The sequence below is a fragment of the Lagopus leucura genome, unplaced genomic scaffold (assembly GCF_019238085.1).
Source record: "Lagopus leucura isolate 7727_CA_CO unplaced genomic scaffold, USGS_WTPT01 Super-Scaffold_100004, whole genome shotgun sequence".
Lineage (NCBI taxonomy): Eukaryota > Metazoa > Chordata > Aves > Galliformes > Phasianidae > Lagopus > Lagopus leucura.
In genome coordinates this window covers 24,322,849-24,346,148 of record NW_024962264.1, presented here as the reverse complement: position 1 = coordinate 24,346,148, position 23,300 = coordinate 24,322,849, and the positions used below count along the sequence as shown (strand labels likewise).

Sequence of the window (23,300 nt, the reverse complement as noted above, 5' to 3'; positions counted from 1 at the left end):
TTGAAAATTGAACACCGAATTTTTCTTGTAAAGCTTGAAGGTTAATGACGTTAGTCTGCCCCTTGACTATAGGAAGCTGTCGATCTAATTTAAACTGACAGATGTGCTTTTACAGCTGGGGCAGTAAGGAGATCTTCAAGTTTTTGTCTGCTGGGAGAAACTTGTGGGTAAAATAGCAAAAAATGTCATTAAGTCTTCTAGAAGAGATTGATCAAAGTTTGGAATGTGTCCTGCCCTGAGAAGCCCCAGTAATTCACAGAAGTCTCTCCAAAATGACTCTATTTATTGGCTCAAGACTCAAAAGTGTGTCCTCTTTGGTATAGTTATTGCAGAGCTTTATGAAGATTATCATATATAATTTTATTCAAACATTTGCTAATATCTCTAGTATGTTAGACAAATTCATTGAATAATTCCCTTTTTTATAGACAGCTTTTCTAATTTTTTTGTTTATAAAGCAATTAAATAGAAAACAAAGCTTTCATTTATGTAATTTTATTTAATAAGCAATTTAATAATAATTTTATTTAATAAGCAATATGTAGGTTTTGAGGGATGGAATTTGAAATGTCCCAAATTGTCAGAACGTATTTTTCCATAGAAGGCTATTAACATAAAAGAACAAAACTAGTGATTTCTGAAATGAGTTCCTAATTTGCATTTCATCTAAGAATGCTGAGGTAAATTCTACTACATAATGGTTTACATATTGTCAGGTGTGGAATCTTTTTAATCTGCTTTTAAGAAGCAATTTTTTGTATGGAAGAAATTGTGCAGTATCTTCTGTATTACATCGTGTAATGTTCTTGGTAACCCAGGAAACCTCTTTTAGCTCTGTAATATCCTAATTAAGTACAAAAACTGGCTTTAGAATCATTCACATCACAAAGGCTGAAGTGTTGTGGATTTTTATCTTCAAAGAAATCTTCAGAAATACCGAAATTTTGCATAATTAAGATTGTTCTAAGAGAATCAATAATTACTCTCACTATATATATACATATATATGGATTTGAGAGTCATTTCCTCATTCTTTGTATAAGGAGAGGAAAGTGGTGCAAAAAAGTGCTACTGTTGATCTCTAAGGGCTAGCACAGAATTCCCCTGAGATAATACACAGATAGCATCTAAAAGTTTGTTTGGAATAGGACTGCACTGAGGTCAGTGTTCAAGACAACAAACTGTCTGCTGCATTCTCTGACCCTGAAAGGTTAGAATTTAGGAATTTCCTGGAGAGATTCTGTTTGGTCTAACATTTTTATGAAAGTATCAAGGGGATAGTTAAGAGCAATAGTAAGGTTATTTTCCCCAGAGTTGTAAAACTCTTTTATCTAGCCAAAAATACTTTCAGGGAGGTGCCTGTTAGGGCTGTGTAAATGCAGAGGAGAAATCAGAAAAAGGAAACTCATTCTTCTGCAGGAGTCTAATAACACAACAAAGAGTTGTTTTGCTTTAAATGGTTTTATGTGTAGCGCTTTTTTATGACTGTTCCTTATAAAACAAGTTTCTTTTAGAGTATATTAATTTTGTACCTAATTTCATATACAAATCTCTTTTAAAAATGATAGAAAACAGACATTTTTACGTTGATGGAATGAATTTGCTACTGATGTGTCCTGACAAAACAGCTGGACACAGCTGACTGGAATCTTACAGATACAACTGTATTCATGATAACTAAGAGGAAGTCACAGAGAACTTAGCTGTATTATAATTGTATTTGTTCATTTTTTTCCCCATGATTTGTGGCATATTTAGATTCCAAACATGAACTGCTCATTATGTATTATGAGATAAAACCTTCCTAATGAAGTAGGGAAATTAATATAACTTTGTAATTCAGTCCTTAAGGCTGATAATACTGCACCAGAAAAACCGTGCCTTTCTCAAGCATCAAAAATGATAAACTTCAGCCAAATTTACCATGTGTTTTTCATCTGTGTTTAGTTTGGGGTGTTAGCAATCATTGTTTGGTACATCTTCACACACAGTATCAGTGCAAAAGCTGACAAGCCAAGGAAGGCATGATCTCTGAAATAGAACTGTGCTGGTGTCAAATATCAACATGGTGCACAAAAATTAATACTATGACTGCTGGTATAGACCTGTATAGTCAGTGTACTTGAAGTCAGAGTTCTGTATGGTTACGTTGTGAATGATATGGTGGTAAATGTACCACCAGCACAGATTTTCAAAAAGCTTAAGATACTTCAGTGGGGATGTTTGTCAGGATCATTCTAAAATAATGATGTAGGTGTTCAAGCTGTATCTGTACGTTTACTATGTGCAACTGCTAGTCAGTAGTCATCTAGTATCTTCCATTTCCACTTCTTTGTAATCCATTCACTGAGGCAGTAACAGTTTGAATTAATATCCACATACAGCACTCATGTCTTGATTTACTTCTTTTTTTGAGTACATAGTCCACAAGGTCTGTTAAAGTTTCATCCAAGTATCTCTATTCTAATTGACTATAATATTTCCTTGTTATCCTCATTTAGTCAATCCGTTTCCACCCCTTTTTGACATGTTCCACATTTTCCTTAGGGCCCCACTGAAGGCTGTTCCTATGATAAATTTCTTCCCCATCCTTATCTTCCATATTAGTTCTCTTTTTTTTTTTTCCCCTCCCTTCTGAGTCCTACAGATACAACTCTTAACAGTAAGAGGGAGCATCCTCCATATACCCATTTAGAGCAACAGTGTTACATTTCATATAAGTTTACTGTTATTAGCATTTGCTTCTATGGTTGTTGCAGCTGGTTTTTGTTTGTTTGTTTAGCCTGTTTTGGTGGGTTTTTGTTGTTGTGTTTTGTTTCTGTTGTTTGGTCTGTGGGTAGTTTTGTTGTTTTGTCTGTTTTTTGTAAGTGTTTATTTTCAATAAAAACTTTCCCTGGTAAGGAAGGATCTGTATTTTTGAGCTATCTATAACAAGATCTTTAATAATGAGACTGTCTGATTTTTGTTTTGTCAAGCAAGCCATTATATCCTGCATCTCACAGTCATGCAAAGGATACATGAAATTGCATTTTAAATATTAGAAACAATGTTCTTGCAGACAGATCTGATTTTGATTATCATAACTAAACCAAAAACAAATACTGTGTCCACCATGATTCTTTTCATTCCCTATCACCGGAGGATGACCATATCAAACATATCAGAATGATACAATCCAAAAGAGTCAGTTCTGTTTCAATCAAAGTTCTAAGTAATTTGTTATATAAAAAGAACCACTGAGCTTGAGCAGTAAGCTTTGTTTTGTTTTTAGTATTCTTATCCATTCCCCAAGGAAAATCACACACTCATATCCAATCTCATTACAAAATAGAAACATTTTTTTAATGTTAGTATAATAAGCACTGGTGAGGCCTCACCTTGAGTACTGTATTCAGTTTTGGGCGCTTCAATACAGAAAGGACATTGAGGTGCTGGAGCAGGTCCAAAGAAGGGCAACAAGGCTTGTGCAGGGCTTGGAGAATATGCCCTACAATGAGAGACTGAAGGAATGGTGGCTGTTTAGTATGGGGAAGAGGAGACTGAGGGGAGACCTTATTGCTCTCTTCCAATATCTGAAAGGTGCTTACAGTGAGAGTGGGGTTGGTCTCTTCTCACTGGTGACAGGACAAGGAGAAATGGTTTTAAATAGTTTTAAGTTGAGGGAGGGAAGATTTAGAATGGATGTCAGGGGGAAGTTATTTGCAGAGAGAGTGGTGAGGTGCTGGAACAGACTGCCCAGAGAGGTTGTGGATGCTCTGTCCCTGGAGATGTTCAAGACCAGATTGGATGGGGCCTGGGGAGCCTGGTCTAGTATTAAATGGGGAGGTTGGTGATCCTGCCTGTGGCAGGGGGGTTGGAAATTCATGATCCTTGAGGTCCCTTCCAACCTGGGCCATTCTGTGATTCTATCAGAAAGGACTATGTCACAGAAAGAGTTGTTAAGCACTGGAATAGGTTCCTCAGGGAGATGGTTGAGTCACCATCCCTGGATGTGTTTAGAAACTGTTTGAATGTGGTGCTCAGGGACGTGATTTAGCAGGGGGTTGTTAGCATTAGGGTAGTATAGTTAGGCTGTGGTTGGACTCAATGATCTTTAAGGTCTTTTTCAACCTGATTCTATAATGCAGCTTTCTACTGATCAGTCATGAGGTCCTTATGTAGATGTTAACAATGTTTATTTACTAGCACAAGCTAATAATAAAATTAGGCACTTTGTGCAGTTCAGATCTTAATATAAAATACATTAAGGTTTGGGTACATTGGAGTATGTATTTTCACTCAACTGTTAGATTACTTGGTAAGATAAACTTCTCATGCAAAAGCAGCAGCGAAAGTAGAATCAGCAGTTATTCTGGCAAGGAGTTCCCTTGGTTTGACAGGGATCCAAGGACATGTGAAAGTAAGATTTGACTCTAGATTTTGAGAGTAAAAGAATAATCAGTTTGTTTGTATCAATTCATAAAATCTTCAAAAAATTACAAGTACTTTGGAATAACATCCTCCAGCAGGTTTTTTTATGTTATTTTTTATCTATTAGTAAGGTTATATCAGCCACTTTTATTTTTTTATTGCTGTTCTTTAGAGAAGTTTTAGGTAAAGATCTTTGTCTAGTTTGCAAGGGAAAAAAGTTTCTTTAAATGTTCACTTGTGTGTTTTGAGAAGAGGAAGATGAGGGCAAAGGCAGATAAGGGCAACCCTTAAACTACTAACTGTCTGTGAGGCTTATAAGAGCTTGATAACTAAGGAAGTTTCGTGAATGTTGTTCTCCTAATCTCTTTTGAGAAATATATTTCTACAGTTCCTTCTGAGAAATAGATGAGGTGTTACCATCTGGTAGCAACTACTAGGCCAATTAAATGACACATTTTATGTCCCTGTCAGTAAGAATGAAGATAATTGCTACTTGTGTACTAAGCCAGTTTTTCAAAGAAAAAAATCATGACCTATTAGAGTTCCCAGATGAATTAATTTATAAATACACAAGTGCAAATTAAGAAAAAAAAAATCAGAATTCCTTGTTTCTTATCATGTTGCTCTCATGTCTGGAATGAAGATTATGTTGTATTGCAAACTCAATAGTAACTGAACAGTAACACCCGTCTGCTGCACTTCAGATGTCGTAGTTCTTGAAACAGGTTTTTAAAGATACCTTTCATAACAGAAGACGTAACAGCCAACTTGAAAATTCCAAGTTTTCCTAATGACCTTGCCCTTGAATAGCTACTTTTATCCTCAGAGGGCCCCAGTGGCTCTTGAGCTTAATTGCAGCAAAGTGGTTTAGAACAGGATGTAAAAAATCCTTTGCCAATTGAAACTTTGTGGTAGAAAGAGCAGCTAAGTGTTGTGATTTCGTAACTACACCAGTTTCAACAGTTCTGTGAGGAGTTATGTAGGGAATATGTGGAATGGAAAGGGAGACCTTTTTCCTAAAATAAGCTGGAATATGTATGTGTGCTAGTCATACTTGATAATACACGTCTTTTACTGAGGTCCTGTCATTGAAATTGCTTAGCTAACTTTTTTTCTTTTTAGTACAGAATAATAATGACCTGATAAATTAATCAGCCTCAAAGATGTAAAAAAAAATAAAAGGTGGTTGTAAAAAAAAAAAAACAAAAACGAAAGGTCTTGCTAAAATTGTGCTGTAACAATGAATCTGGAGTAAAAATGGGAGTCTTTCTTGACACCGTATGTCCAATTGGAATGAGGTATAGGTTTTTCAATTATAATGTAACATGCACATCTACATTTGATCTGAAATAAAAGTTCCTTTTTGAACTGAAATTTAACCTCAAGCAAAGCACACGTGCATGAAAGATCTCTGCTCTTTTGAGTCTGCTTAACAGCCATTTAAAGGGCCACAAAGCTTAGTTTCTAAATGCATTATACTCTATCTTCAGATTCTCAAATAGTGTATTGGCACCAGGTGCTTGGGGCAAACCACACTAATTTTAGAGAGAGGTATCATTAGAGCTACTAAATACGAGAGGAGTATTCATGTACTATGATCAGGAATACAAATAAGCTTCATATCCTCTTTTCAACCCTCTTCTCAATCTCCATGGCAGTGTTTACATATTCCTGCTGGGGTGCATGATGGGATACACTGCAGTCCAAATCAGATACATGTTCAGGAACTCTTCTGGCTCTCATTTGAATCACAAGTCTGTGGAAAATAAGAACTAGGTCATCAGAAAAAGAAAAAAAAAAAAATTCCTTTCTTACTCTGTGACTGTAATAATTCAGTTTCCCAGTTCCTAGGATCTTTACGGAGTCCTCCAATGGGAAAAGAAAAAAAAAAAAAAGTTAAGAGTCACTTTAACATTGATGTGGATATGCTGCAGAATTGCCATTTTTTTATACATTGTTACTCTTTTACCTAATACAGTATTTATGTACAGTGAGTATCACTTCTCTTCCAAGAGATTAAAAAGCAACAACGCGATCCCTGCTCTTCAGCTTCTATCCTGAAAGATATTTTTCTGTATCCTGCTTGTTTCCTGAACCTCCCAGAGGCTGACTTACCACTTACAATTTGCACTGCATGGGTCAGAAAGAGCTTTTAAAACGCATCTCTAGAGAAAGCTGTGGGCTTTGTTAAATAGTAGTTATGAGAAATTTGAGGTAGTTTTTTGTCAAGTTTATTTGTGTTCAGTGGATATATAAGCAGAGGACAATAAATTAGAACCTTTGTTGGAGGAGAAGCTTACATTTCCTATTTTATATATTTTATATATTTTATCAGAGAATCACAGAATTATAGGGCTTGGAAGGGATCTCTGGAGATCATCTAGTATGTACCTTGTATGCATAACAAGACAAAAATCAAGTAGATAGTTAACAGATAAAGTAATAGCTGTTTTTGTGTTAATTATTCTACTAAGTAGTGCTCTTATACTTTACAATATACAACAAGAGGGGAGAAGGGCTTTGTTTCCCAACACTCTTGCTCTCAAGAGACACAACCATGCAGTCTGCATCTTCATCTCCTTCGAGTACTGGTTGTTAAGTGAAAGTTATGATGTGCTGCCTGGTTTCACTGTTCCCACCAATATGGCATGACTTTAAAAACTCTGGAATGAAAGGCGACATGAATAAAACGTCTGACATTCCAGAGCAGGGGGTATACTCAAGAAGAGGAGGGAGGGATGGGGAGAATAGAACTAAGGCTTTGTCTTCCAAAGCATAACAGCATGGTTATAATAGTGGAAACACATACCCTTTTAAAACTGACTTGATTGGAAGAAAATTGCTTTTAGCTGGCTACTGAAATCCCTAAGCACATGCTGGTTTGTTTAATGGGAACCAATTGCGAAAGAATTTATGGAATGTACAGGGGGATCCTGTCTGAAAATGTATACAAGGAAGGCATACCAGCTGCAGATATTCCCTTCATCCTCACTGACGTTAGCAGCTTAAGATTTAGCCAAGCACAAAACACCCATGACCTTCTAAGCTACACAGCCCCAAAAGAAAGCAGAGTCAAGATCCTCAGTTAGCCAAGTCTTTATTAATAACTGTACCACGGAGGACCAAAACAAAATCTGCAACACTACTGAGCCCTGTGAAACAGTTGAAGAATAAAAATTAAAAACAAACAAACAACAAATATGCTTTTCTTCATCCTCGCTTGTAAGGATCTGCATGCTGAGAACTCAGCATACTTGGCTGCTACTGGTTTTCCTGCTACTGATTTTTTGGCTTCATGAATCATACAACAGTGCTTCTACCTGATTTCTGCTCATCTGTGTGGGAAAAAAAATAAAAATCTGTAGTTTATAGAAATACCTGTATGCAATATGAATCTGAATACTTCCTGGCATAAATACTGGATAATCCCTCTTATACTCTCTATCAGAAACTTGGAGGAGAAAAATGTTGCACCGTTACAATTCCAGTTCTAAAGGCTGGATCTAAAGATATATTCATTACAGGAAATTTTCCTGCTTACAATATTTATTTTATTTTTATTTTTTCTTCAAAGTGAGAGTAGAATCATTTTAAATATGCATACAGTAAATTACCATCTACCCCCCCCCCCCCCCCTTTTTAAAGCCTTTTTGTTGTCATTATTGTTTTCTGTGATCTTTTTCTGTGATCCAGATTACATGACTAACTCTAAATAAGTGCATCAATATGGTTTTGGGGAAAGGTGAAAATAGCAAGAATGAGATGCTGGAGGCAAACTGGCTGTGGAATTTCCTAAGACAAACCACTAATTTGCAGCTCTAAAACCTACTCTAGAGACATCAGCATGGGACCTATTGTTACAACTTCCTTTGTTATTTTCTCAAATTCATTGAATGTCAACAAAAGAGATTCAGAAAAATCCCCATAGCACCTTTTGGTCTTTTACCTTTGACAGCCAAAGCACTGCCTAGGAAAAGAGGATTCTTATAGGGGCTGATGCCCTTGATGAAATAGCCCATGGAGTATCTCCCATGTCAAAATGCTTTTTTAATATTCAAGTTATTCTGCTACTTCAGTTACAAATTCATAAAGCAGTCTAGGATAAATGGAATTGTAATTGGCAATGGAATGAAGAAAAATGTCCACCTCAACCCTGAATTAGGATTTCTAGGCAAAGACAGGCTTATCACAACAAAAAACTTATGTCCTTTTAATCATATGATTAAAGTTGATTTTATGATACATAAGGGTCTACAGGGCTTATACTAAATATCCATCTTCACAATAAGAGAAGATTTTCTCTTGAGAAGAGAACAAGACAAGTACTTGTCCAGATGGCTCTTGTGAGTCCTCAGCAGGCTTTATTTTTTTATTTTTTTTTTTTTTTTTTTTGTCTACTTCCATAGGGAAAATAAAGGAAGGGATGATGATTAATGTTGCCTGCATTTTTTGGCAATATTAAAAAATATGTTTAGCCCCTGAGTCCATAATTCTTAATAATATTCTTATAAATATGCTTAGTTAATGATGTGCATAATATTATAAAACTTATGAATGCATTTGGAAAGTTCAAGCAGTGCCCAAGGCGCATTAAAATAAGAACAGGGGATCACTTTAACAAGAGCAAGTACTCCTAATAAAAATGCAGTGTTAATATGCAATAACAAAACTCTTTTCTCATCAGCTTTTCCAAATGTGTTTTTCATTGATTGAAACCTGAAGTCATAAATTACTTATATTTCTGTTTATTATTTCTCTATCTTTTAAAGCCATTACTCCCTTTTATTAGCTTGAGTGTTTAAGTACTTTACAGCTCCATAGCATGTTAAAATTGTGTTTCATATAGAGACCGTGAAGAAAAAAAATCTGTCATGCCATGAGTTTTTCTATCATCTCTTCTGCAGTCTGTCATGTTCTATTTCGGTCATTTCCAGTACAAACGATTCTTCGTGATCCTAGTCATTATCATCAGTCTCCTGCTTATGGCTGATTATGTGTTGTTCAATTTTATTGACTGTAATGCCAGACAGTCATTCTGTGTCAATCTAGCAACATCTTCTTTTACACATTTACTGTAAGAAAAAGTATGAATACTCTTCAATATGTTGCAAATAACAGCTATTTGTTGTGCTTGGCTTATTGGAAAGGAATGAAACATAGTCTTTCTATAGACACTGCATGAGAAATGGTTACAGATGATCCTCCAGTTATGTGGTTAGTTCAATCCAAAGTTTTTTGTCATGTGTGGGTGCATGACATTTGTCTATCTCAGAGAACATAAAATAATGTATGCTAAGAATATACCATGTTAATAGTTTGGTTTTATGGCTGGTGTTCACTGAGTAGCAGTTTTCAATGGGTCTTTCACAGTCATCTTTTTGCCCATCTTTCTTTTTTCTCTTGAAAGATTAAGTATCTTGTATCACCTATAATGCAGGTAGAAATGCACTGTGTTAGTCTAATTACCTTGCACTTATAAGTGATCCATGTCTGCTGTTCTCACTTGTTTCGAAATGTAACATTCTTTTATTATTTATTGCTATTATTTGTGCAAGTTCTAGGTGAACTTCTTGTAAGTCATCACGTAGGACTTCATGTCACATTATATCAATTTGTAAGTACCTAGACATAAGACTTTTTTGGAGTGATTCACTATGTATGGTGCAACATGGAACCAATCTTGAAGAAAATTCTCTACATGAAACAATGGAAGAATAAAAAGCAGAAACTTTTAGGGAATATGTACAATATACGGAAATATTTACTTGGTGAGAACTGTCTTTGAGTATTGCTTTTCTCTTTTTCATCCTAAACAATCACAGTTTTTGCAGTTTGTCTTTTCTAGTCATGTTTCCAAGATATCTGATAGACTCCTGCTGCATACAGAATGCTGTGTTATGTAAATCACTGAAAGGTCTATGCTATTGCTATAATGCTAACAAACAAAGAATACAGATAAAGATATTTTAACAGTATATATAGAGATATCTATCTATCTATCTATCTATCTATAGATATATAGATATATATATATATCACCATATATCCATACCATATCATCATATATATATATATATATATATATATATATATATATATATATATATATATATTCTACTATAGAGAAATTGATTTATTTGGTACCCAAAGTGACAGCTTGAGATTTTTGCCATACGAAGATACCTGAAAACTGTGGTTGAAAGAAATCACAGAGCCTTTAAGACTGGAAATAATTTGGAGTACATTGCTGAGTTTTCATAGTTAAATACTTCCCATATTTCCACAGATCTCTAAGAATATTGGTACAGTTATCTTCATATAATGATTTGGCTGATTACTTTCCAGATTAACACATTTGAGGTCATCAGACAACGTAATCTCCTATGCCCATTATAGCACCAAATAGGCAATGATAATTAAACTGAAAAAGAATTTGGCCCCTAGAATTGTTTCTTGATATAAATCTTGGTCAGCTTGCTCAGGTTTCTCACATGTGTAAACAGCTGGCTCCAGTTGCTTGGATGTTTGATGCATCCGTCTCTCTTTCCTTGACTTAGTCACACTTCGAGACATATGGCGATGTAATTAAAAAGCATTGCCATCCATGATTTGTATATGAGGGGTGAAGGTAGAGCAGACCCCGTTTATGGGTGTCATTCTGATTTATTTTGGACAGTTGACTGATGCCTATAATTGGATATTTAAATACATAAATCTTCATAAAACTTTAAGACAGTGAAGAATGCAGCATCTTTATAAGTGCACATGTACACTTACCACATCTGCATACCTTCAGGTACAAGCTTCTCTAAAGGAAACTCACCATAAATAATATGTCAGAGATCACTGGCAAATTGAATTTTCTCCATTCTCTTTTTCTCTTTGGGTAAAAGCTATAACGTATGATTTGAACTGAATTTGACAATCCCTTTGTGAAAGCTTCACAGGTGCATAAGATAAATGTAAGAAGTCATTTTGTCTTTTTGCCACTAGAATCTTTTTCTGTGAATTTCTGAGAGGGTTGTTCGTTGTTTTTGTTTCCAGCAGGAAACACCTTTTGGAGCTTCTTTACTGTCAAAAGAAAGAAGGTGAATATGGCAAATATGGAAGGTAAGATTTACCAAGTATATTAGGAAGTGATTTCAACTTGTAACTGTTTTTAAGGAGAAAAAAAAAAGCTGAAAAGACTAAAAAATTAAGGAAAGTATAAAAACAATGACTGCAAGTTAGTTAGTCAGTTATATCCATGCTTTTTATTTTGAGTGTATCATGCTGACCGGTTAATAATTGGAATGAGAAAAAACATGAGAAAATGCATCCTTTATCTTCTGACATTTTCAAATTAAATTTCACAGAATCACAGAATCAATGGCATTGGCAAATTTCAATGCCTTCTGAATATACGCTTACTTTAAACAGGAGCTACAAGGCTTACTGCAAGACTGGTGAAATACAGAGCTGCAGTACTCTCTTAAGTGATTTAACTAAATGATCAGATGACTTTTTCTGCTTTTAAGTTGCACATTTGTTTGCATTATTTTTCTAATCAGACAAATATCAGTCTAAACATGCTTACTAAACCTCTTGTGGTGTATGAGATGAAGACAAGTTGAAATCATAGTAACTACATATTCTTGGAAGAAAGAAATACCTGCTATTAGAAAATACTGCTACAATTTCTCCTTTTGGGATCGTCTTCTTCCTCCCCAATAAGGTAGAATAATTTATTTCTGGTTAATGGGCATGGAAGTTGTAATTTTCCCTTAAAAAAAAAAAAAAAAAGATTGATCAGAACAAGTTTAAAAGTTGAAAATCTGTTCATAAACTTTTCTCATGTTATACCTAGTCTATCTGAATGTCTACACTTAAGTCAGTCTGACAAACTGGCATTATGACTCTCTGACCGACTTACGTAAGTCTGTACTACCAGTCTGATATAGTATTTAAACGTGTACAATAATGCAAGTGTAAGAGGCCATGGGTGATCAGTAACCTTGAGCAATTACTTCCAACATATTTGAACAGAATTCAAGACTTGCACAAATGGAGCTCTTTACTCCTTGTCTGCAAACAAGTTCTCTTTGTCCTTACTTGTGTCTACGTTGTATATTAGGTTTACTTTTTTTCACTTTCAAGGCATTTCTAATGTGAAAAAATCTCAAAACAGTGGAAAAAAAAAACAAAAATAAAACTAAGTTCTTGTCATTGTGGCTTCCCTCTTCCTTGTAAGATGCTTTAATTAGTGAAAGGAAATGCAGAAATGCTTTGATTTACTACATACATGGCGAATGTCATCATATGCAGTGAGCTAACTGTCCATTATTCAACAGTGTGTAACTGGAAGTGGGAGAATAATGCATAATGCCGTACAGAAACATTGCAAAATACTTTGGTTTTATTTCATCTTTAGAAGCTGACAGTCAAACCTGTCAAAGCATGCCTAAAAGGGAACACTGAAGTGTCATTGCAGGACAGCTGTGTTCAGCAATAGCTGAATCCAGGCCAGCAAAGCTCCTAGGTATGAGTGCAATTCTAAGCTTGAGAACATATCCAGTAAAGCAAATAAAGCCAGAAACTAGATAAACTTATGTACATGCTTAAATAACTTCTGGAGTAAAATTCAGCACAGCAATTTTGGCTGAGAGGTATAGTTGCCATTATTACGTATGAAACGCATTCAGGAGAGGCTCTCACACATAGCTTGAGAAGCACACAATATACAGACTGTGAATTAACTAAGTGCAGCAAATCCAGTGCTGCTAAAGAAATTGCTACTAAGAATGAAATTGGCAACTGAAAATTAGTTCAGCTCAGCAAAGTAAATGCTTTACTCAGGTGCAGAGGATATGAAGACTGTAAGTAAGATAATATATATTTGGGGTTGTTTTTTTGGCCTTACAAAACTGCCTGTGCAATACGAAAAATAAATCCCCCAGAGAAACCACAGAAACATTCATGTGAGGTGTTTAATCTTAGCAGAAACGTGATGCCACGTGGTCTCAATAAACAAATGGTCTGGCCTTTGACTCACACCAGTTTTTGAGGCACCTCTGGTGAAAATGACTGTCCCTATCAATACGTAAATATTCTACCCAATTTTCTTTCCTTGTTTGTCTAATGGGCCCATATCAGAGCTGTAACATCCTTCAGGTGCTTGAAATAAGCAACATAAGCACTTCAGGATTTATTGTGAAACAAGCAAACAAACAAAACATACAAAAGGTGTAAACCGTGTCAAATGTAGAGGGTAATATCTTTATCCTCCTTTCCCTCACTGTTTTTACAGTTATTTCCACTAGAAAATTCTCTGGTTTCACTTAGGAACATAGAAAGTCTTTCCACTCCTCAATATCCGTAAGGACAGCACCTTTATTCTCCTGAAGAAAATATCTATAGTGATCCCTACTAGTCAGTTTTCAACAGTCATTAGACTTATTTTACCCCAGTAGGATTCAAAGAACCAGCCACCCCAATCTGAACTCCTGTACCAGTCAATCATACCTGATCCTGAGCAGCTGGGAGAGAAAGATTCAGGTGTTGGCATTTCTAATTCCTGAGTACTGATGGAGTACTTCTGCCCAGCTGCGGAGCAGCCAGCATGTTTCCACCCACAGGCAGTGTTATTAGGAGTTTTTCAGGTGGCCCTTACAGTTTTGTTTCTGTATCGACTAACAGAACAATTTCTTCTACAGAAGTTTAGATAGGTAAGTAACAGAATTTTTTTTATTCCTTACTGTTTAAATCTGTGTAAGAGTTAATGAATATGCATTTAAAGTTAAATTGCAGGGCTGTTTTCCTGGAGAAAAGCTGATGTTTTCACTCTAGCAGAATAGTGGGATAAGTTGATTTGTGCTTCTGGGGCTGGAAGGAAAGCCTACTTTAGCAGAGTTTTCTGTCAGTATATTTAGTTAAAATTTTGTTTTTGTCTTATTTTAAAGCCATGACTGCACAATGCAGGAGATTATGAGTAAAGTAAAGAAGTGCTTCTAAATTTTAGTATCTGTTTTGCCTTAAATATTATCTCTGTATTGATACTGTTATTTCATTCTAGTGTTGAGAAAAGAGCAACTTAACATGAATTAATGTTTTCAGTATCCTGTGGTGCTAGAAGTGGTGTGTATATGGGTCATTTCTCAGTGAAAATGATGCAAGAAAATATGGATTCAACTTTAGAAAAAAAGTCTGATGTAGTCAATGCATGAAGAGCGAATTTTACTTTATCTGTTTTAGACTTTCCCAAAAGCTTCTAAGTGAACTGACTGCGAGAGTAATATTAACTACTGTGATAAACAGATTTTGGTATTATTTCTGATGTCAAAACTTCTACTGCGTGTTGGAAAGGAGTATAGAAAAGTTTAAAAGGAATTAGTCTGTGGGTGTTAAGGGAGAGTATGTGTGTTTGAGTACTTAGGATCTGATTTTATTTTATTATAGATGAAAATGTTATGTCAGAAGAAGTGTGTCTGAAGATGTGTGGGAGTTTAATGAATCTCTGTGTTCTTATCAAAGTACTTTGTGTGCTTTCTAAAGTGGGGGAAGTACATAAAGTAGAATAGAGGAAAAAATAAGGTGATGAACAGTAAATGTGCTTATATGAAAAAGGAAACATAATGAAGCATGTCTGAAGGGATAATGTTTCTGTAATGTGAAACTAGATCAATAGGAGTAAAAGTATTAAGTATGTCCTGAAAGCCTGCAAGCAAAACTGATACAGATCTGTTGATGTTGAGACTAATATACCACTTTACAAATTGCCCTACAGTTTTTTTTCTTTGCTGCACCACTGAAGTCAGTTGAGCTCATTACCTTGCTCTGTATAATCGTGTTTCAGCAAAACAGCTGTTTCTGAAAGCACTTCACCTCAGTGAATGTCTTCGTATTTTCTTATGTTGAACATTGCACAACTAAATAATTTTTTCATAGAAAGAATTTCTGTGAAAGGTGATTTTTTTTTCATAGAAAGAATTATGGTTTTACAAATGGAAAACAGTATATATTAGGAGCTATCTGGGGCCTTGCAAAGCAATTTTTACCTTTCCTTCACTACCTTCTTAACTGGTGAGTGAATTCCTGGATTTAGGTGGTAAAGAGAATGAGAAACAGATATTTCAGGAGCTCTGAAAAGAATGCATAAAATGTGCTTGTTTGGTAATCAATTTTTTTCACTACTTTTTTTTTTTGTCCTTCATAGCGATCAGTTAAATACCTGTAAATTTCTGTGTAAAGGGTACACTGAAAATACTAGTGCTTTGTTGTGCTTTTCTTTGTTGAGCTTTTCTTTCTCATGTCTCTTGAAATGGCAGATTTGAATCTTGTCAACAAATACCACTTTGTTTAGGCAGGTAATTATTTTTGATTACTGAGAATATAGTACAGTGGAAGAGATCAGGAGAACCGAAATGCAATTCCTAATTTTGTGAAGCTTAGTGCTTGTTTTTTTCTCTTTAAATTGACTGGATGGGATGCCTCTGTGTAAATAAAATTTTGGCTAAAGATCACTAAGCAGGAATATATATATATATATATATGTATGTATATGTAATATATATATATATATATATAATATGTATATATGGAACACCTAGGAAGAGTTTTTTTCTAAAATGTTTTGTGTGGTATTCTTTATTTAGGTTCTTATTTTGGTTCAAGACCTTAGAAATTAGACATTTTTAGCTGCTCTAATATCTTCCCCCTTATTGATTTACACAACAAGTCATCACACTTCTTAGGAATTATGCTGAAACAGTTGGTCTTAATGTACTTGTTTTCAGTAAGTCTGACATACAATGTGGCTAGTAGCTACATGGATGAAATCATGTTAAAACTCTTACAAATTTTGAACATTTTATGTATGAACTGAAGGAGTCTAGGGATGATTAAGCTTATTATAATAGCCTATTGTAATGTTAGGCAGAGATGAGTAGGATAAATGCTATGTTCTTCATGCTAGAGAATAAATAGGTTCTGCAACAACAATGAAAAACGTGTTATTCCCATTAGAACTTGATAGAACTCTTCTTCTGTATCAAAGAACAACAAGATGAGTTTTGGAAATATGGCTTGCGGTCAAAAACTGTTGGCATTTAATTTCCTTGTGATTTAATTTAAAAGAATTCTTGATGAACTTTTTCCTTTTGTGATAACTTTGAAATATTCTGTTAATTTTTTTTGTGTTGTTTTTGGAATCCTTGTGGTTTTATTTTGGCACGTAATTTTTAAAAGCAGGTATTTTTAAAGGTTAAGGCTTTAAGTCTTTATTCATTCTTAATTAACTTTGTTCATTTTATCTATGAAAATATATTTTTTTAGTTATTTCAGGTAATATGGTTATATTGATTAACCTCAGACTTCTTACAGATTTTGTCTCACAGGTGCAGTTAGTCTGAGTGCTAACTCATTACACCTGTCACTTCTCACCAAAGTTTGACTAGCAATGTTCTCCTCCTCTTAACCCTCTTTTTGCTGAACAGTTCTGATTTAATCTATGTTTCCACATAGGTCAGTGAAACAAAAAGAGCTTAATTTGGGGTGGTGGGAAGTACTTCCTCTTCTAGATTTTAACTGCTAAGAAATGCTATAATTATATTGGAATAATCTGTTTCAGAGTCAGCGTGAACTTGTTTTGAACTTAACAAAATTAAGTTAATCTCAGAAAAGATAAAAGCTCTATAAAGCTTAAAATACTGTTCAAGCTTTGTATTTTTCTGTCTTAGGCTCCTATTAAGATCATGTATTTTTTCAAATTGACACCTTATACTATTTCGAAAGTATTCATTTTTTGGATTAAAAAAAATATAATACCATTTGAACAGCTGTTAATTTCCAAATTTGCAGATAAGGACATGCTTGCATATACTGCTTAATTTTTAAGTAGTAGCCATAAAATCTTAAAGATGAAAAGGTTTCATGTAATTTCAGAGGGCATGTGTAGCTACCAAAAAGCCTAGGGTGAAATGCAAGATTATTTTATTTAAAAAAACAAAAGCAAAAACAACTATTTCAATGCCAAAACGTAAAGAAGTCTTTACAATTTAGTAAGAAATATAGAAAGAACATAACGTTACAAGTTGATTGGCTATCCGGATTTCCTTAGCTTTCCCATTTCCTAAGGAAAGATAGCAATAAAACTATAGAACAATATTTTAATAGATTAATTAGGTAGCAGAATACTAACCACATTTCTGTATTGAAAATAACTGAAAATTACCTAATTTTTTTTTGTGATAATTTAGATTTAGAAGAACTTCTCTAAGTAAGATGTACCATATTGTTACTAAATTCCATTGCCTGTCTCTTGGATTAGCTCTTTTTCTGTTATAGATGACTTGATTTTTAACACAGAGCATAGGGGAAAAAAACATTTATTCTCAAGTTTAGGACAAGAGAAAGCCAGTCTTCAATGCATGTTTCCTAAACATCTGCTAATGTTATTTTAATACTAAAATAGGACATTCTTTTCAAAATATCAGTGCTAAGCTTTGGATAAGTAAGTAACAATGAGTAAAAGCCCAAGGATCTGACTTTGTATTAGCTACCCAAAAAGTAAGCATTGTCACTATTACCTTGAAAAAATACACAATTTGTCTTCCACTCCTGTAGAGAGTTCCCTATTCACTAGTCTTATTGTTCTCAGCTCAATAAACCTTTAAAAATGCCTCTGTTTCAGGATGCATGCCATGGCAAAAGAGTTCAAAGTGTAGTCTGAACTCAGTAACTGTTACTCTTCCTGATGGGGAAGAATTAATGTTGTGACTTTTGCATTCGGGGTAAACGATTACAACTCTTCATCTACTGATGTGCTCAGTATGGCTGGAGTATACTTTGATACTTCTTTTCTTTTAGATTTCTAAGAGCCTGAAATGTGTATTGAATGTGAAACCAGCAGAAAGAAATATGGCGAAGTTAGGCATTAAATGATGGAGAAGGAAATAATTAAAATGACTATTCCTTTCTACTGGTGACAGTGGGAGCTTTCTCTTTTCTCCTAATATGCAAGTTACCTACTGAATTCATAGGACTAAGATGCTTCAGAACACAGTGGCAATATGATTTGGAACATACCAACAAGAGCTGCTATTCTAATTTGCATTTATTTCCAGTTTTGTATAAGGTTGTATTATTCAATGGCCACGTAGTACTTTACTGCTTTATACTCCCCTGAATTCAGCTACAACAGAAATCACTGTACTAAGTTAGAGACTGTGAGCTGATGGTTTCCTTTTCCTCTCCTGAGTAACTTTGCTAATTAAAAATAAATAAATTTGAATCAAAAGTTTATAGTAACTCTCAACACTGATGTTACTAAAACAAAAAATTTAGCACCACCATCTACAATTCTAAAACTGAATCATGATGACATTGCTCAGACCTTATTTAAAAGGCTTAAGTAGACTTCCTGGGGTGACTCATTTCCATCCAAATCAAATCTATCGCAAATGTAACCCCACTCTATTTGTACTGCCTGGTGGGACACTTGGGGTTTCTGTTGTTTATGAAGTATTGCAGTGTAAGTAATTTGCCTGCGTAAGAGATCTATAGCTCGAAGGTCAAAGGTCTTGATAGTCTGTGACCCAGAGACAAGCAGTGTTTAGCCTTTTTGTGTACATATAGCTCGGCCACTTTAAAACCTTTTGAATGTGCCTGTGCTGTGCCCCTGCAGCTTGACGTGAACATTCTCCCAACGCTAATTGTTTTAAAAATTCCATTGCCAATAGTGTCTTGCACGGGCTGTTTGGCCTCCCAAAATGTGAACGAAAAACACGTTCACAATCAAGCTCTCGGAAATTAATAATACACTTGCCTAATAATTTGTTGCTAATTGATAATTGGGTTGCTATCTCAGGCAGGAGCCAAAGCTGTCCTTTTGGAGGAAGTGTTTGTATTTGCAGTTTTAATAATGCAATTTTAGTATGCCTTACTGTTTTTCTTGTAATCCGTAAAATCTCAGCTCATCTTAATTCATTATATGTGAGTAGATTACATGTTACCCAATTAAAAAAAACAAAAAACAAAAAACCCAAGCTTGATTAAATTCGCATCTCTCTCAGATTCAAGAAAGGATTTTGCCAAAAGATCTGGAATTTATCACTGCAGCTGTTGGATGAAGCAGCAAGGGAAAATAATCCAAAAATATGCTAAAAATCTGAACACAAACAAGGATTTTTAGTGTGGATTCCTATCCAGTCTTGAGTGCGATTTGAACAACATTTTAACTATTTTTATTTAATTTATGCTGACCATTGCAAGATGGTCTCGCAAGATTCTTGACAATGAGATTTCTATATATACTTATATATTTCTTGCCTTAGGTTCTGTGTTCTCATAATGTTTTGTTTTGTTAGAGTGTTACTATTCTAAGGACCCTATTTTAAAAAATAATATATGTATATATAGTACATATCTCTCAGATCCACAGTAGATAAAATAGCTCTAAAGAAGTTCAAGAAAATCTACAAAGGAATCCAGTTTGTAGATTAATTCAATACCTACTGAACATGGTGTGTGTGTGGGGGGAATTTGTACATTAATTCAATACCTACTGAACATGGTCGGGGTTGGGAAGAACACCAGAGCAGTTAATGCTGTGAAGCTAGTAAATGGTGGGTTAGTATGGAGGTAAAAGCCCTTGTGCAACAGTTAACGATACAGACCTAGTTTGTAAGGAAAAGCCCTTCATGATGTTACCTCAAGAGCTTCTCTTACACAGCTCTGATCTTTCTCCATGTACAATTGTGACATCACGTGCATGATGTACAGTCATGATGAAGTGTGATTAAGTAAGAGTTTATTCCTGTGACCTCACATCAATTCTGAAAGTCCAGACTTGTTCAATTGCCACTCTGTAGTAATGAAGTGTCCATATTGTCCCAGTTGTGTATTTATTTAGCTGCTTTTGAGTATAGTCAATAAAATTGTTTGACTATTTTTTTTTATGGGCCAGAACCCTTTCTGATTTTCTTCCTTCTTAGGCCATTCACATGCCTTTTTTTATCTCTTTGAACAACTTTTTATGAGGTAGTGAGGACTAAAAAAGATCATATTATGACTATCAAAACCTTAATATTTTCTTTACAAATGTTGAAGAAGGGCTAGGAGGTAGGGGAAAAAAATAATCACTTAAATAGTATTGTAAATAATCAGCAGTAGTCATGTAAGTCAATAGATGTATTTAATTGCTATACCTCATTGTATATAATTTATTGGTGCTTTGATTCTTAATTTTGCTCCACTTATCGCAAGTAAATTTCAGAAAATTTATTTTATTTTTACTTCATGAATTTTGTTCTGCTAAATGTTTCCTCATGTTAATTGAAGTCCTGCTATTAAACAAGCTTGTATGTAAATAAACAGTGTTTCCAAGGAATGGGGTTGAGCATTCATAGTGTGTTAAAAGGCTTCCATTGCCTTTTGCAGATTATTTTCTTTTGTTCCAGTGATATTGGTAATTTGCCATTGATACAGAAAAATGCTGCAAATTGGAATGTAATGTGCTCTTCTAAGTGCAGCTTATTGGCTTATTGCAACATGCTTTAGCAATAGGTGCAGCTGTACTCTTACATGGAAAATGTGAAGACTAAGTCACTTAAGATAACTAATTTAATTGTATTTCTAGGATGGATGTGGCATGCCTGTGTTTACTGATTGACACAAATTTGTTGCAGTTGACCACATTTTATCTCCTTTATACATGCCTCTCAGCCCTTTGCAGATTAGATTCAACTATTAATTTCTCTTAAAGGGATGGGCATTTTTCAGGTCAGAATGTTCACTTTTAACATACTGTTTAGTTTCACAGAAAGCTGAACAGCTTGTTGGTCATGTGGTCTGCTTTTGTCCTTGGTAGATACCCATAATTGTAAAGCTATTTGTCATTTCAAGATTCTAAAAGTGACCCTAGTTTTTAAGGCTCATATAACAAATAAACACTTGTGCCTCTTGGGAGTAGTTCTACTAGCCTATTACTGACTTTGGCTTACTATACCAAGGTTACTGAACATTTAGTCCTTTTGATGTACTACACATGTGATATATGAGAGAATGAGTGGGTGCTGCTTGGAAATATACTCTGTTCATCTATAATATAAACAAGCCATTCTTACTAGTCCCTAGGTAACTAGTTTCTGGCTCAGTGTTTAATCTGCAGTCTCCTGGAAAGACTGTGTTTTGGATATGTTTTTATCAAGAGTTTGTTGAAAATATAAAGATTTACTATACAGGATTCCAGAATATATAACCTAAGTTAAATGTTCTGATAACTCTTTTATGTATCAAAGAACTTAAAGATCAGAATGACTCATTGCTTGAGTTAGGCAGCAGAAGTCTACAAAATCTTCTTTGCCTCTTAGAGATTCCATCCAGTAAACTGAAGCTTGGTAACTCACGAGCTAACAGCACTGTACTTTGTTGTTTTTCCTGATTGTTTTCTCCCTAATTCTGTTACCATTGTTGTTTTTTTTTTTTTTTGTTTTTTTTTGTTTTTTTAAATCTACTAATGATTTATGTACAGCATATGATAGTAATTTCAGTCTTAGAACTGGGAAACTGAAAACTGGAGGAGGAGTTTGTGCTCCATCAATTGTTTTTTCAAGCTCTTAAAATGTATTTGTACTGCATTTACAACTTCTTGCTCTGATACCGCAACTTTCTAGCCATCCTATCTTGTCTCCAGACCACAAATTATCTCTCAGGGAAATGAAGTGTTTCACATTGCACTTTCTTCTCCATCTATATTGTCAAGCAATTAGGAGAAACAGACCCTTGTTCATTATCTTCTTCATGAGCAAAAAGAGGACCTCCAGCATGAGATGTTAAGACTTCCCTTTTACGAATACTTTAAAATTTCTGAAATGTCTTGTTCAGTGAAGTCCTGCTAGATAGTGACTGGAGTATTCCAATCCTGTGCTACTGCACATAGAGTTATTACAGATGACTTCAGCTATGCTTGTAGTGCTCTCTTTTGTTCTATTCAGACTGTTTGCAAGCCAGGTGACTATTCAGTAAATAAAAGCATTCTTTTTACTTATAGGGTGAAGCATGATGGTTGCTTTGCTCTTCTAGAGTTACTGAAAAGTATTTCGCTAGTCCTGGGCTTTATCTGTACTGTAATTTCCTATCCTGATCCAGAAAAGAGAACACACTATCTAGTCAGATTCTATTCTGAATATAAACTGACAATGTTTCTTTTATCATGACTAAATATCTCCTTTCGCTGCACTCTCTCCTCTCTGGAGCACAAACCTTCAGCCTTCACTCCTAGTCCTTGTGCACTGCATCTTCCTCACTGTCTTCAGATGCAGAAGAGAAAAATCATCATTATCTATGTATCCACTTTTTCTTATGCTCTAAAATTTCTTCCTTAATAAATACTAGCTTGCAGTTCATATGTTGGGATGAAGTTATTTCATTCAAAAGCAGGGAAAGACTTAGGCGTCTAGAAGAGCTAAAATCATTTTCTCTTTGTTTTCTACATATTTGTCGTGCAATGTAAAGAGAGTTCCCAGTGTTTCCTGGTATGGTTATCCATATACGCTCTCCTGCAGGTTATAAATTTTGCTTCTTAGCAGCTTGACACAAGAGGGGTTAGTCCTCTGAGGCCTGGATTTAGGGCAAAAAATAATCTCCCTTGTCAGTTTGGTTCATGAGCTTATTCATCATGAAAGCAAAACTCAGCAACCTTAGATACTCTAGTTACTCCCTCTCTTACAGTATTTGAGTCTTTTCTCCAGAAACAACAACAAAATAGAACAAAATAGCAAGAAAACCCCATACATACAACTTTCTAGCAAATCCATTTAATAATCAAAAGCTCATCACAGGTGTCAGAGACATGATTGCTGTTCCTTTGTAACAGCACAGCTGAAAAAGTATGGGTGGAATGCAATACAATATAC

General features: G+C 34.8%; 1 protein-coding gene across 1 annotated transcript in view; it reads left to right on the top strand.

Annotated features, from left to right (window-relative positions):
• The first annotated feature begins 11,454 nt into the window (after nucleotides 1-11,454).
• VEGFC (vascular endothelial growth factor C) overlaps nucleotides 11,455-23,300 on the top strand; it is a 91,272-nt gene continuing 79,426 nt past the window's right edge. The window contains exon 1 of the mRNA XM_042871869.1: nucleotides 11,455-11,520. The gene's annotated coding sequence lies outside the window, so the exon portion shown is untranslated. The remainder of the gene's footprint in view (nucleotides 11,521-23,300) is intronic.